Genomic DNA, 15,825 nt, shown 5'->3' with positions numbered 1-15,825 from the left:
AAAGACTCCATTCCATCACAGGGTGCACTCAGACCCACACCCATACTCACTCCAATTGAGACAATTTAGACGTTAGAGTACTCCTGACTTGCACATCTTTGAGATATAGGAGGAAACTGGAGTGCCTGGAGAAAATCCATACAGACATGTGGAGAAGCTGCAAACTGCACAGATGGTGGTTCTGCCAGGGAATCGGTTTTTTTTTTTATTCCTCATCAATGTTACAAGGAAAGACTTAGAAAAAAAAAATGACATTATTTGATGACCTACTCTACCAGATTTCCCTGGAGGCAGGGACATCTTTCAAAAAAACCTGGGATTCTGAGAAGATAAAGTAGATGAACTGTCCTTTACTTTGATAAGCCAACCTTCTTGGTTATATGCTTTCCATAGATAATAACTCTTATTAGTGATGAGGTCTCATCTGTTCAATTTACTTGATAAAAAGTGTGACAGTACAATATGTAAGTAAGATGTAACTTCAACTTTATGCAGCAGGGCTCTCTGTAAAAGAGCTGAGTTGTTCAGGATAAAGCTGCCTGGCTATCCTTTAAATTATCTATTTGCCTCAGAACTTTGTTTCCTAGACCAAGCCTTAGCCTCTCCTGCTGCCTTTTTCAAGTGATCCCACTTTGAAACTTATCATTTTCAAAGCTGTAGCTTTGAGATCTCACAGGAAACATCTTCATTACCCTATACTTCTTGCACAAGCCTGTCCATGCTGTGATTTGACCTCAATCTGCTTAAGGCTATCTTCTGTGCAAGTCTTCTACTAAGGTAGAGCCAAATGGACAGCTGGAGAGTATCACTATGAAAATCAAAGGCAAGATTATTTTTAGCATCAATTGGAAATTGGGTGGTATTGGGGGCAGAATAATTGCCCCTTGCAACAAAGATTCCATGTCCAGATTCCCCAAACCTGTGAATGTGTTATGGAAAATGGCTAAATGTGATGTCATTAAATTAAGAACCTTGAGATGAGAAGAATATCGTGGATTATCCAGGTGAACGTAATGTAACCACAGGAGTTCTTTTAACAGAAAGAGGAGTTGAACAATGAGAACACATGGACACAGGGAGGGGAACATCATACATGGGGAACTGTCAGGCTGTGGGGGGTAAGGGGAGGGATAGCATTAGGAGAAATATCTAATGTAGATGATGGGTTGATGGGTTCAGCAAACCACCATGGCACATATACACCTATGTAACCTGCATGTTCTGCACATCTATCCCAGAACTTAAAGTATAATAATAATGATAATAAAACATACACACAACTCTCACCATTTAAAATTTCAGGCTCCTTTCCTTCTCAATTCTTTACGATTTTCAATGAAAATATGTTTATGCCTAAAAAAAGAGGGAATTAGTATCATAGAGATATGAAAATGCTATTAGACTGGTTTTGAAGATGGAGGAAAGGGACTCAAACCAAGGAATGCAGAAGGCTCCCAGAAGCTGGAAAAGGCAAGAAAAAGGCTTTACATTAATGAGCTAATGGCCAGTATCAAAACCTATTCCAAATATAGAATTTAGTATTGGCATTTTCAAGGTACTTTTATTAAAGTCTAGAATAAGAAAAGTATGTTTTTTTTTCAGTCCCAGTTATCTATTGTTGCATAACAAACCACCCCCATTATCTAGTTAATTTCATCAGTTTCAGAAATCACCATATGCAATTCAATCTCTACCTCTACCCGCAAGAAACATACACTGTGGGTTATCTAGCCATAGAGTAATTACACTATTGCCTTTCTCCCTTGCTCCACTGTATTTCTTTTAATATTAAATACATTTTAAAAGAAGATTTTAAATAAGAGTTTATAGGATCATACTAATGGATATTAATGTTGTCTAGAATGCCCCCACCCCTAAGTCACAAAGTTTGAACCACATTTCAAAACAACCTGCGCTTCTTTCTGATGGTCCCTGAACAAATGTACAAAATTAAAAATCCAGTTTAATGCCTAGTGTATTTTTGCTTCTTAGTTTAAGAAAATTAAAATGCAGCATGTTTTGAATGCTTCTACACAAAGTTGAGTATGACTAAATTACATGTATGTCAATTAGGCTGTTTAATTGTATTTTGCAATATCACTATTATTCTTAAAATTAAATCTGAAGGTAGGATAAAGTATTAAGGATAGAAACAGAAGGTCAAGTTATTAATTAATAAAGATAAAAAAATTATGATCATGCAAGAAAGATTGTGATCTTTGTTTAATAATATAATTTAGCACTTTTTTTTTTTTTTTTTTTTCCTGAGACGGAGTCTTGCTCTGTCACCCAAGCTGAAGTGCAATAGTGCAATCTCGGCTCACTGCAACCTCTGCCTCTCAGGTTCAAGCGATTCTCCCTGCTTCAGCCTCCCTAGTAGCTGGGATTATGGGCACCCGCCACAATGCCTGGCTAATTTTTGTATTTTTAGTAGAGAGGGGGTTTTGCCATGTTGGCCAGGCTCTTCTCGAGCTGCAGACCTCAGGTGACCCTCCCACTTTGGCCTCCCAAACTGCTGGGATTACAGGCATGAGCCACCATGCCCGGCCAGCACTTTTCTTTCTAATATTTCTTTTATTAACCCTAAGGACTAACAATAGTACTTACTAGTGACTTCTGAGCTAGTTTTGAATCATGTCTATACATAATTATCTCCAAAATACAGAAGAGATCATTGAGAGTAAGATTTTATAAACATTTGGAAGACTGTCACAGCTGCACACAGGACAAACTAAGTTATTCAGTATTTTTGGTCAAGTCTTCCTTTTCCTCCATTAACTGTTTATAGATATACCTGTATTATAGTAAGCTTGTATAGCTTAGGGTTTACTTGAGGTTCTCCCGGACACAAAATCAGCTTGACAATTCAACTATATTTCCCTCACAACCAATTCTTTAATGTAAGAAAATAGTGAGAATTAGAAGTTTTATAAAATGCTTTTCCATGGAAGTACATTTTTTAAATTTGTTGTAGATTCACAAGCAAATTTACTATTTCTATACCTTTCTTAAGATTGAAAATGGTTTTTACTCATCAACTATAGAGAAAATATAATGGTAAATATGAATGTCTTGTAGAAAAAATATTCTGCGTATTTTCAGCGATTAGATTCACCAACAATTTCATAGATCTCCATATGTTTTAAGTATAATCAATCATGGCCCCATTCTGACTTCTGTGGGTCCTAGCTATTTTTGTCTTCTTTGGCCTCATTCTCTATTAAAACACGCATGCACACATACAACACACACCCACAAATATTTAGATTTATGTTTCACAGCTATCTGAGTATAATGAACAAATTATTAATATTATATATTAACACATTTTTTGACCTAAAAGTTTATTATTTTCTTCTCATTTTAAAGGAAATTAAAACATTTTTCTGTGCCCCTAAAAGTAACGAGCATCCTAAGCGCTGTACCTAATAAATAAGTTGACTTTGGGGTCAAAAATAAATCTATATTTTTCTTTGAAATAATTTTTACTTTAATGGGAAGTGTTTAAGTGTTAAAGAATACGTCAAAGTTGTACCAATCCTTGACTTTAGCAGAAATTTCAATCCTCAAATTATTTTCCAAGAATTGCTAAGAAGTGGTAAAATTGAGTGATTTGAAATTCACTCATTCTTCTGTAAAACTTACAATGGCACAAGAAAGCAGAAGTTCTGTAGGCGTAAGTGTGACATAGTAGAAGTTGTTAGGAGCTTGAATATTCATCAGGGAGATAATTAAATTTTAAGTAATAAGATATTGTATTTATACCTACCTCAAAAAAAAACTATAGTCAGCCAGATAAAAATGAGAAACCTTGTGATCCCTGAGAAAAATTGATTTTATTTTATTTTTATTTATTTATTTGTCCTGAATATTTGGAGTTACATGACAAATGTTCAGTGGTATTGATGATGATGATGGCGGAAATGATAATGAAGGTGACATTGATTGAAGCAGAAAGAAATATATTAGAGATGTTTCTGAGCTAGGCTGTTTGGTGCTCAGGCTGAAATTAATCTTCTTTCCCCCATATTGACAACCAGGGATGCTTGTCCATCTAGTAAGATCCCATGTGATTCGAGATGGAGAAATTTCTCTTCTCTTGGTCTAGATATATGGCAAATCCAGAGCTGAGAGCAGAGATAAAAGGTTAATTAGAAGCAGATATTCTACTATGAATAAGGGGAGTCAAGTCATGAGGAAATGGGGTATGGGGGGAGGCAAAGAAGAAACAAGTATCAACATCACCAAATGAGGCAAAGAGTATGAGTATAATGGAAACAAAGATCAAAGTATTAGATTGCTTCTCCAGAATTTGTATTTGTACTTACTTGTAAGTGTGGAATGTACTTCCAATTAAAATTGAGGGCTCCAGCTTATAAAGATATTATATTGTTAAGACTTGAAGACATGAAGGCATGCCTACCACAGTGCCTGGTGTATGGTAATTAATAGCAAATATTTAATACATATTTACAGATTAGGTATTACTTAACAAAATATTTGAAAGTAGAGAATATGATACAAAGAAGACAGAAGTTTTGGTTATAACTAGAAAAAAGATAAAAACTATTAACCAATATATTCCAATATGCTGATATTTAGTTTGTTTTTTTCTTTCTTTTTAAAAATTATTTTGTAAAATTTTTATTGAGAATTTTTATTATTGCTAATTTGGTTTTTAATTTCAATGCACTTTTTTTTACAGTTTAATTTATTTTTTTATTTTTATTTTTCCTTTTTGCATGGCTTTTTTTTTTATTATACTTTAAGTTCTAGGGTACATGTGCACATAGAAGATGATTAGTAAGAAGTACACAGGAGAAAAAGGCATAAAGAGCCATATTCTCATTCTGGAGAAAAATATAAAAAACTACATATAGTTTAATATTTTTTTAAATATGCATATTAAAGCAATACAATGGAAATTCTTTTTAGGTAAATGGAAATACCCAGTTGTTTATATTTTACAATTTTGCTAATTGCAAAAATATTTTCACAGAGAATATATGACCTAGGTTTACTGCACATGACCAAAATGACTAAGGTGTCCTGGGAAAAAAAACTAGCGTAACTAAAATTACAATATACATTTATAAGATTTCATTTACTCTCACCTTACAAATATTATGTTTTAAGATCTATTTTCTTTGTTTGTTTTTTTTTTTTTTTTTTGAGACGGAGTCTTGCTCTGTCTCCCAGGCTGGAGTGCAGTGGCGCGATATCAGCTCACTGTAGGCTCCGCCTCCCGGGTTCACGCCATTCTCCTGCCTCAGCCTCCCGAGTAGCAGGGACTACAGGTGCCCGCCACCACTCCCGGCTAATTTTTTTTGTATTTTTGGTAGAGACAGGGTTTTACCGCATTAGCCAGGATGGTCTTGATCTCCTGACCTCGTGATCTGCCCGCCTTGGCCTCCCAAAGTGCTGGGATTACAGGCGTGAGCCCGGCCAAGATCTATTTTCTATGAGTTAATTTTTTTCCACAGAACTAGTCTATTACAATTTATATTTCTTTAGATGGATTATGTGTTTTTTGGCAACATATATTTGTGTATTATTTAAGTGGAGCACTTATTTTTAAAGCATATAAATTAAAGTATTCATAAATTGATTTGTATATTACAGATTAAGTTTTTCAAAGCAGCAGTGGAGCTGTGTGTTAATGTATACTTTATAATTGAAATGGTACATATTGGTGCAACTTAAGCCTTCCAGTATAAAATTTTCCTCCAGCTTTAATGAAGTATAATTTTTTTAAAAAAATTGAATATATTTAAGGTGTACAACATGGTTTTGATATATATGTACATACACATTATGATGTGATTACCACAATCAAATTGACATATCCATCAACACATATAGTTACTGTTTTTGTATGTGTGTAGTGAAAACACTTAGTAAATTTCAAGTATATATGATTATTAACTATAGTTACCATGTTACACATTTGATTTCCAGAACTTATTCATTTTATAACTGAATGTTTACACCCCTTGACCAAACCCCCTTAATTTTCTTTCTTCCTTTCTTTCTTTCCTTTATTTCCTTTTCTTAACTTTTCTTTTCTTTCTTTGATGGAGTTTCGCTCTTGTTGCCCAGGCTGGAGTGCAATGGCATGATCTCGGCTCACTGCAACCTCTGCCTCCTGGGTTCAAGTGATTCTCCTGCCTCAGCCTCCCAAGTAGGTGGGATTACAGGCACCTGCCACCATGCCTGGCTAATTTTTTGCATTTTTAGTAGAGACAGGGTTTCACCATGTTGGCCAGGCTGGTCTCTAACTCCAGGCCTCAAGTGATCTGCCCACCTCAGCCTCCCAAAGTGCTGGGATTGTAAGCGTGAGCCACCGTGCCTGACCAACCCCCCTAATTTTCATTACTCCCTGTTCCGCGCAACTTCAAGCCATCACCTTTCTGTTCTCTGTTACAAGTTAGATTTCTTTTGATTCTACATGTAAGTGAGATCATGCAGTATTTGTGGTTCTATGCCTGGCTCATTCTACTAAGCATAATGTTCTCTAGATTCATATACATTATTGAAAATGGCTAGATTTCATCCTATTTTAAAGCTGAATAATCTTTCAATATGTGATATAGTTTGTATATTTGTCCAAATCTCATGTTGAAATGTAATCCTCAGCATTGGAAATGGGGCCTGGTGGGAGGTGACTGGATCATGGTGGTAGATTTCCCGTGCATGGTTTAGCATCATGCCCTTGGTGCTGTCCTCACAATTGTGAATGAAGACGTTTAAATGTGTGTGGCACCTCCCTCTCTCTCTCTTTGTCCCACCTGCTCCCCTTTTGCCTTTCCCCATGAGGCTTCCTGAAGCTGAGTAGGTGCCAGTGCCATACTTGTACAGTCTGCAGAACTGTGGCCAAATTAAACCTCGTTTCCTTGTAAAGTACCCACTCTCACGTATTTCTTTATAGCAATGCAAGTATGTCCTAATACATTTCTGTGTGTACACGTAACACATTTTCTTTACTCATCTAGCATCAGATACTTAGGTTTTCCATATTTTGACTAATGTAAACAATTATGCAGTGAACATAGGAGTGCAGACATCTCTTTGAGATACTGATTTTAATTCCTTTTGTATATATACCTAGAAATGAAATTAGTAGGTCATATGTTGCTTCTATTTTTATTTTTTTTGAGAAATCTCCATAATGTTTCTCATAATTGCTATACTAATTACATTTCCAGAGTATAAATGATCTCATTTCTTTCTTTTATTTTGTAAAACTAAAGAAAATTGAAATCTTTTACAAGAATACCAAAAAACGAAGGCTCAAATCATAAAAATCAGGAAGAAAAAGGGGCCATTACAATTGACACCACAGAAACTCAGTGGATCATAGGAGACTAGTATAAACAATTATACACCAACAAATTGAATAACCTAGAAAAAATGGACAAATTTCTAGAAACATACAATCTACTAAGGCTAATTCATGAATACATATAAAACTTGAATGTACTAATAATGAGCAAGGTGATTGAATTATTAATCAAATATGTCTCAACAGAGTCCAGACTACATGGCTTCACTGGTGAATTCCATCAAACATTTAAATAATAATTAATAGCAGTCCTTCTCAAACTCTTCCAAAAATTGAAGAGGGAACACCACTGAACTCATTCTATGAGGCCAGTATTACACTGATGCTAAAGCCAGGCAAGGACATCACAAGAAAAGAAAATTAGAGGCCAATATACTTGATAAACATAGATGCAAAAATCCTCAACAAAATACTAGCATAGAAAATTAAACAACACATTTAAAAAATTAGAAACCATACTCAAGTGGAATTTATCTCTGGGATGCAAGAATAATTTAACATATGCAAATCTAAAAATGTGATGTATTAGATTAACAGAATGAAGGACAAAAATCATATGATCGTCTCAATAGATGCAGAAAAAGCATTTGACGAAATTCAACATACTTTCATGATAATTTTTCTCAACAAATTAGGTATAGAAGAAATGTACCTCAATACAATAGACCATATTTGACAAACCCACAGCTGATATACTCAATAATGAAAAGCTGAAATATTTTCCTCTAAATCACAACAAGACAAGGACGCCCAGTCTCATCATTTCTTTTCAATACGATACTGGAAGTCCTAGCCAGAACAGTTAGGCAAGAGAAAAATAAAAGGCATCCAAATTAGGAAGGAAAAAGTTACATTGTCTCTGCTTTCAGAAGACATAATCTTATATATAAAAAGCCCTAAAACTACATCAAGAAAATGTTGGAACTAAAACAAATTCAGTAAATTTCAAACATAAAATCAATATACAAAACCCATAATTTCCATATACTAACAAAAAGCTAGCTGAAAAATCAAAACAATCCCATTTATAATACCTATAAAAATTAAAATAAAACTAGGAATAAATTTAACCAAGAAGATGAAAAATATAAAACTGAAAACTATAAAATACTGATGAAAGATATTGAAGAAGACACAAATTAATGAAGAGATAGTCTATGTTCAATGGATCAGAAAAATTAATGTTGTTTAAATGACTATGCTGCCCAAAGCAATCTAGAGACTTAATGAACCTCCTATTAAAGTTCCAGTGAGATTCTTCACAGAAATAAAAATAAAATTATAAGAGTCACATGGAACCACAAAAGACTCTGAATAGCCAAAGCAATCTTAAGCAAAGTGAACAAAGCCAGAGGCATCATGCTACCTGACTTCAAAATATACCACAAAGCTACAGTTATCAGAAAGCCATAAGAATACCAAAAATAGTTATAATTTTTTAGTACCTACTGTGAAATAGACACTATGCAATATTCTAAATTTCAGCCTAATTTATTGCTCACAAAAACTCAATATAGAATATATTACTGTTCTCATTTTTCACCAGAGACCTGCAAGTTATAGAAGTCTTTCTGGTATTCATTATTTAACATATATAGGATTTTTCCACATACATATATATTGTATCCAATCCTTTTACTATTTTGATGTTGTTTTAAACAACTTTTTTATTATACTTTAAGTTTCAGGGTACATGTGCACAAAGTGCAGGTTTGTTACATATGTATACATGTGCCATGTTGGTGTGCTGCACCCATTAACTCGTCATTTAACATTAGGTATACCTCCTAATGCTATCCCTCCCCCCTCTCCCCACCCCACAACAGGCTCCAGTGATGTTCCCCTTCCTGTGTCCATGTGTTATCATTGCTCAATTCCCACCTATGAGTGAGAACATGCGGTGTTTGGTTTTTATGTGCAGAGTTCTTATAAAATACAATATCAATCTGTTTAAACAATGAAAACAATTTGTTAAAAAAAACTGATAATAATCAAAACAGCATGATACTGGCATAAAAACATACAGACCAATGGAACAGAATAGAGAGCTCAGAAATAAATGTATGCCTTTATGGGCTATTTATTTTCAACAAAGTTGACAAGAACACACAATGGGGAAAAGATAGTCTCCTCAACAAATGGCATTGTTAAAACTGGATACCCACATGCAGAAGAATAAAATTGGACTCTTATCTCCCTGCTAATTATACAAAAATTGTCTCAAAATGGATTAAAGATTTAAATGTAAGACCTGAAACTGTCAAACTCCTAGCAGAAAACATAAAGAAAAATCTCCCTGACACTGGTCTTGGTAAAGAGATTATGAATATGACTTCAAAAACACAGGCAACAAATGCAAAAATAAACAAGTGGAACTATATATCAAACTAAAAATTCCTACACAGCAGAGGGAGGAATCAACAAAGTGAAATGAAACCTGTGAAATTGGGGAATGGATTTGCAAACCTTATATCCAATAGGGGGCCAATATCACCTTAGAAATATTTGTTAGGCAGACTATTATGTCCTTAAAATTGAGTTTTTGAAATATTATTTACTATTATATCTTAATCTGTACATGAAAAATAATAGGTGATAGAATATTTGACAAATGTAAAGAAAGATGAGATTATTAATCAACTTAACTTGTAAAACTAATGCTAATATACAAACGTTCATTCATTCATTAATGGAAACGAAAGGAAACAGCACTATCAATAAGAAATTTTTGTGGGAAGTTGTGTACTATGCTAGACGCTATTAACAAAACATAAAAAGTGCTTTACATAATTTAAGGAAATTGAAAGAAATTAGCAAATATATTGTATTCTGGATATCAATATTGTTTTAATAGATCTGAAAAACTGCCAGGAATGGGCTCTATTGCCTACATTGCTGATGGGAGATATATTTGAGTGAAAAAATGAGTCAGAATATTTTTGGTACTATATTTCAAATGGGATTATTAAAGTAAATAGAAGTTATCAAAGCATATGTGTGTGTGTGTGTCTGCACGCATACAATTGTACATATATACGATGTACACATATACATGTGTAATTATACATATGTACATCTATACGATGGCACTGACTAAATTTGTAAGGAACTACTTATATCTCTGCTTACTTGATATTTCAAAATGACTGCTAAAGAGCAGCTTAAAATATAGATGACTATATATAGCCATAGATTATTTCCTGAGAAAATTAATCAGATGTTTCAGGTATCACAAGTATTATCTCATGTAAAATCTTGTTTATGAAATATTTGATATGACATCATAAAATAGTATTTTCAAAATTGACTTATGATATTTGAGAAGAACAATTTTATAGGTTAAAAAGAGCTCAGAATTCCTAAAGAGTAATGACACATGTCATTGAATGGGATGTGAATATTACCAAAGAGAAAATTCTATAGGATTTGGTGTGAGTTGTAATCTTCTTTAACATTAGATTAAAATCTAAAAAGAAAGGCAGCCTGCATGTTTGTGGAACACATGAATTATAGTATATTGGTAGGTGGACAAAAGACTATAATAAACATAGAAATAAATTACCTACAGAGGTCATAAATGTAGTAAGAAACAAGAAAATGAAATTCAGCTTGAAAATATTAGACTAATATGTCAGATAATCATTTCAAACAGAAATTCACAGTTTTGAAAAAGATTACCATTCAATTGCCTTATAGAACAGTCAGTAAACAGAGAAGAGAATTCTGTATTTGTGTGTTTTTAGATTTAATCTTAAACAAACAAAAAACCTACGTCTATTCAGCTTCTATTCTGGAGCATTCTAGATCCATAATGGATCATTTATAAATCTGTGCTTGTTGACAAACATATTAGCAAGAATTAGAAGCTCGGGTTTCAGTATGCCAAGGTCACGCCATTGCTCTCCAGCCTGGGTAACAAGTGAAACTCCATCTAAAAAACCAAACCAAACCAAACAAAAACAAAAACAAAACAAAAACCTTAATAAACTCGTACACACACATACATACACACACACACACACACACATCCCATTAGTTCTGTCCCTCTAGAGAACCCTGACTAATATAATCACATTTTTGTATTTATGTAACTGTCACCATATTTAAGATATAAAACAGTTCCAACTTCACAAGGATCTTCCTGCTTTGATATCCCTTTGATGGCTACATCCACCTGCACAGCATTCTCTCCCACCATCCCACCCCTATCTTTAGCCCCTGGAACTACTAATTTATTTGCTATTGCCACAATTTTGTCACTTCAAGAATGTTAAATAAATGTAATCAAATGGTATGGAACTTTTAAAATTCGCTTATTTCACTAAGTATATTTGCCTTGAGCCTCATCCTAGTTATTTCACATATTTATAATATGTTCCTTTGTATTGCTAAGTAGTATTCCATGGTATGGATGTAGCACATTGTTTAAAAATTCACCATTGAAGGACATTTGAGATGTTTTCAGTGTTGAGTTATTATGAATAGTGGTGCTCTGAACATTCATGTATATGTTTTTGTATAAACGTAAGTTTTTATTTCTCTGGGATTATTGAGCAGAAATGTGATTTATGGCTGATATGTAAATATATGCTTATAATTTTTCAAAAAATTGCCAATCTGTTTTCCAGAGTGGCTGTACTATTTTACATTCCCACCATGAATGTGTCAGCAATTCTGTTTCTCTGCATTCTTGCTGTCATTTGGTGTTTTCAGTTTTTTTTTTTTTAAATTTTGCCATTGTGCTAGGTATCTCATTCATTGTGCTTCTATTTTTTCAGTGGCTAATAGTGTTAAAAATAATTTCATGTACTTGTTTGCCATCTGTATATATTCTTAAGTAAAAGGTCTATTTATGTCTTTTGCCCATTTTTTCTACTTGGTTTATTTCTTAATGTTATAAGAGTTATTTATTTTGAGACATAGTTCTTTATATAATCTAGATATAAAAACTTTTTTGTGAGATATATATGTTGCCTATATTTTTTTCTCAGCATGTAGCTTGATTTTCATTTTTTCACAGATTCTTCACAGAGCAAAAGTTATTTTTATTTTGGTGAGGTATAATTAATTTATAATTTTGCCATTTATGGACCATGCCTTTAGTATCAAGGCTAATAACTCCTTGTGTTGTCTAGCCCTATATTTTTTTACATTTTTATAATTTAATAGAATGATTTATATTCCTTTGGGTATATACCTAATAATGGGATTGCTGAGTCAAATGGCATTTCTGGTTCTAAATACTTGAGGAATCGCCACACTGTCTTCCACAATGGTTGAACTAATTTACATTCCCACCAACAGTGTAAAAACATTCCTATTTCTCCACAGCCTCACTAGCATCTGCTGTTTCTTGACTTTAATCATTGCCATTTTGACTGGTATGAGATAGTATCTCATTGCTGTTTTGATATGCATTTCTCGAATGATCAGTGATGTTGAGCTTTTTTTTCATATGTTTGTTGGCCACATAAACGTCTGCTTTTGAGAAGTGTCTGTTCATGTCTCTTGCCCACTTTTTGATTTTTTTTTTTTGGTAAATTTGTTTAAATTCCATGTAAATTCTAGATATTAGCTCTTTGTCAGATGGGTAGATTGCAAAAACTTTCTCCCATTCTGTAAGTAAGTTGCCTGTTCTGTCTGATGATAGTTTCTTTTGCTGTGCAGTAGCTCTTTAGTTTAATTAGATCGCATTTATCAATTTTAGCTTTTGTTGAAATTGCTTTTCGTGATTTAATCATAAAATCTTTGCCCATGCCTATGTCCTGAATAGTATTGCCTAGATTTTCTTATAGGGTTTTTATGGTTTTGGGTTTTACATTTAAGTCTTTAATTAATCTTCAGTTAATTATTGTATACGGTGTATAAGGAAGGGGTCCAGTTTTAGTTTTCTGAATGTTAGTCCTACATTTTTGTCCTGTATACCAAACACACACACACACACACACACACACACACACCAAAAAGTGATAGTATTTTAATAGAAAGTGTATAAAACCTATTGCTCAATTTTGATAGAATTTGCATCTTTACTATTTAACTTTTTCAATCCAATGCATGTGATATGTCTCTCCATTTATTTAGGTCTTTCAAAAAACTATTTCATCAGCATTTTCAAATTGTCAGCATATAGGTACTATACATATTTTTGAAGTTTTTAATCTCAGTATATTATTTGCTTTAGAACAATTACAAATGGTATTGTGTTTGTAATTTCTGTTTCCAAAGGTTCATTATTAGTTTAGATAAATTGAAATTTGATTCGTCTGTTGATTTTTATGCTGTGACCTGGAAGAATTCATTTTTTTTTTCTGTTAGGGCTTTTTATGGCCGGGGCGGGGGGTTGGGGTGGATTGAAGGGTAAGCTTCCTTGGCATTTTCCATGTTTATTATCATGCTATCTACAAATAAGGACAGTTTATTTCTTTTTTTTTCCTGTGTATCTTATATTTCCTGTATTTATTGTGCTGGCTAGATGTTTCTGTACTATACTTAATAAAACTGATAAGAACAGGCATTCCTTAACAATCTTACAGAAAATGCAGCATTCTCTCACTGTGAAGTGTGATACTACCTGTAGATTCTTTGTATATGTTCTTTATCAAGTTGAGGTATTTATTCTGTTCTTAAGTTGGTGAGAATTTTAGCAGGAATGGATGTTAGATTTTCTAGGCCAATTAGTATGATCAAATAATTTTTCTTCTTTAGTTGGCTGATATAGTAGATTACATTGAATAATTTTTAAATAGCAAACCAGCATTGCATACCAGAAATAAGCACAACTTGGCCGTGGTGTGTAAATTATTTTATACATTGGTAGATTCCACTTGATCATATTTTGTTGAAAATTTTTGTGTCTAAGTTCATGAGAGACATTGGCCATTTCCTTTTTTTTTCTTTTTTTCTTTTGAGACTGAGTCTCACTCTTTCACCAGGCTGCAGTGCAGTGGTGTGATCTCTGCTCACAGAAATCTCTGCCTCCTGGGTTGAAACAATTCTCCTGCCTCAGCCTCCCAAGTAGCTGGGACTACAGGTGTGCACCACCATGCCCAGCTAATTTTTGTATTTTTAGTAAAGAAGAGGTTTCATCATGTTGGCCAGGATAGTCTCGATCTGTTGACCTCATGATCTACCTGCCTCGGCCTCCGAAAGTGTGGGATTACAGGCATGAGCCACGGCGCCTAGCCGGCCATTTCCTTTTTTATACTTATTTGTTCAGTTTTTGTATGACAGTACTACTGGCTTCATATGACCTGTAAAGGACATAGCATAATTTATCCATTCTAAGAATTATAGACATTTGTATATTTGACAGTTTTTAACTACTACAAAAAAGTTGCTATATACTTTGGCAAAAACATAAATAAATTTCTGTTGGAAATAATTCCCAGGCTAAAATTGCTGAATTATAGGTAATATGCATGCTTAGCTTAAATAGATATTACCAAAATTTTAGCTAAACTGGTCATAACAATTTACCAGTATTGAAAATGGCCAGGTGCTGTGACTCACACCTGTAATCCCAGCACTTTGGGAGGCCGAGGTGGGTGGATCACCTAAGGTTAGGAGTTTGAGACCAACCTGACCAACATGGTGAAACCCCATCTCTACTAAAAATACAAAAATTAGCTCAGTGTGGTGGTGGGTACCTGTAATCCTAGCTACTTGGGAGGCTGAAGCAACAGAATTGCTTGAACCCAGGAGGTAGAGGTTGCAGTGACCCAAGATCTTGCCATTGCACTCCAGCCTGGGTGACAGAGCAAGACTCCGTCTCCAAAAAAAAAGAAAGAAAATGAATGACACTTTTTATATATTTCCCAGTAGTTAATATTAACTATCTATCTTTTTCATGTTAGTCATGCTAGTGGGGTTTCCGTAGCATAATATGTTGGATTAGAAGGAATTCATGCATACACACATAGAGAGATGTATACTGGATAAGAGTCTTTTGTCAAATGTATATATTGCAAATGCTTTCTTCCCATATATAGTCTTTAAAAATTCTACAAATGCTACATTTATATGAACACAGTTTCTTAATTTTAATATATTCCAATTTATAAATTTATATTGCATAAAGATTTTTTGTGTGAGTATATGAAATCTTAGTCTACACAAGGCAATGGTTCTTTTACAATCTTTTTTCTTGGATGTTTTATAATTTTATTCCATATCCCTTTTCCAAAGAAACACTTTTACAAACAAAATAGTTTGAGAAATGTTACTTTAAATTTCTGAATTCCTTCTATCTAATATGTATGTATTCTTACCTTACTAATTCTTCCAAGACAGATGGATTTATGGGTTTCTCTATTCCTTCAATTAGCATTGTTTCAGATGACTACAATATCCAAATAGTTCTCTTCGTAGTAAACCAATATCTATGCAGAGAGTAATCCCAGAGCTTCAGGGAATGATTCCAATTTCATATATTAATTGAATCAGAATTTTGATTCAGTTTGCTCCCCAACTTGGGACTGTTT

The sequence above is a fragment of the Pongo pygmaeus genome, chromosome 4, assembly GCF_028885625.2.
Source record: "Pongo pygmaeus isolate AG05252 chromosome 4, NHGRI_mPonPyg2-v2.0_pri, whole genome shotgun sequence".
Taxonomy (NCBI): domain Eukaryota; kingdom Metazoa; phylum Chordata; class Mammalia; order Primates; family Hominidae; genus Pongo; species Pongo pygmaeus.
This window is presented reverse-complemented; position numbering follows the sequence as displayed.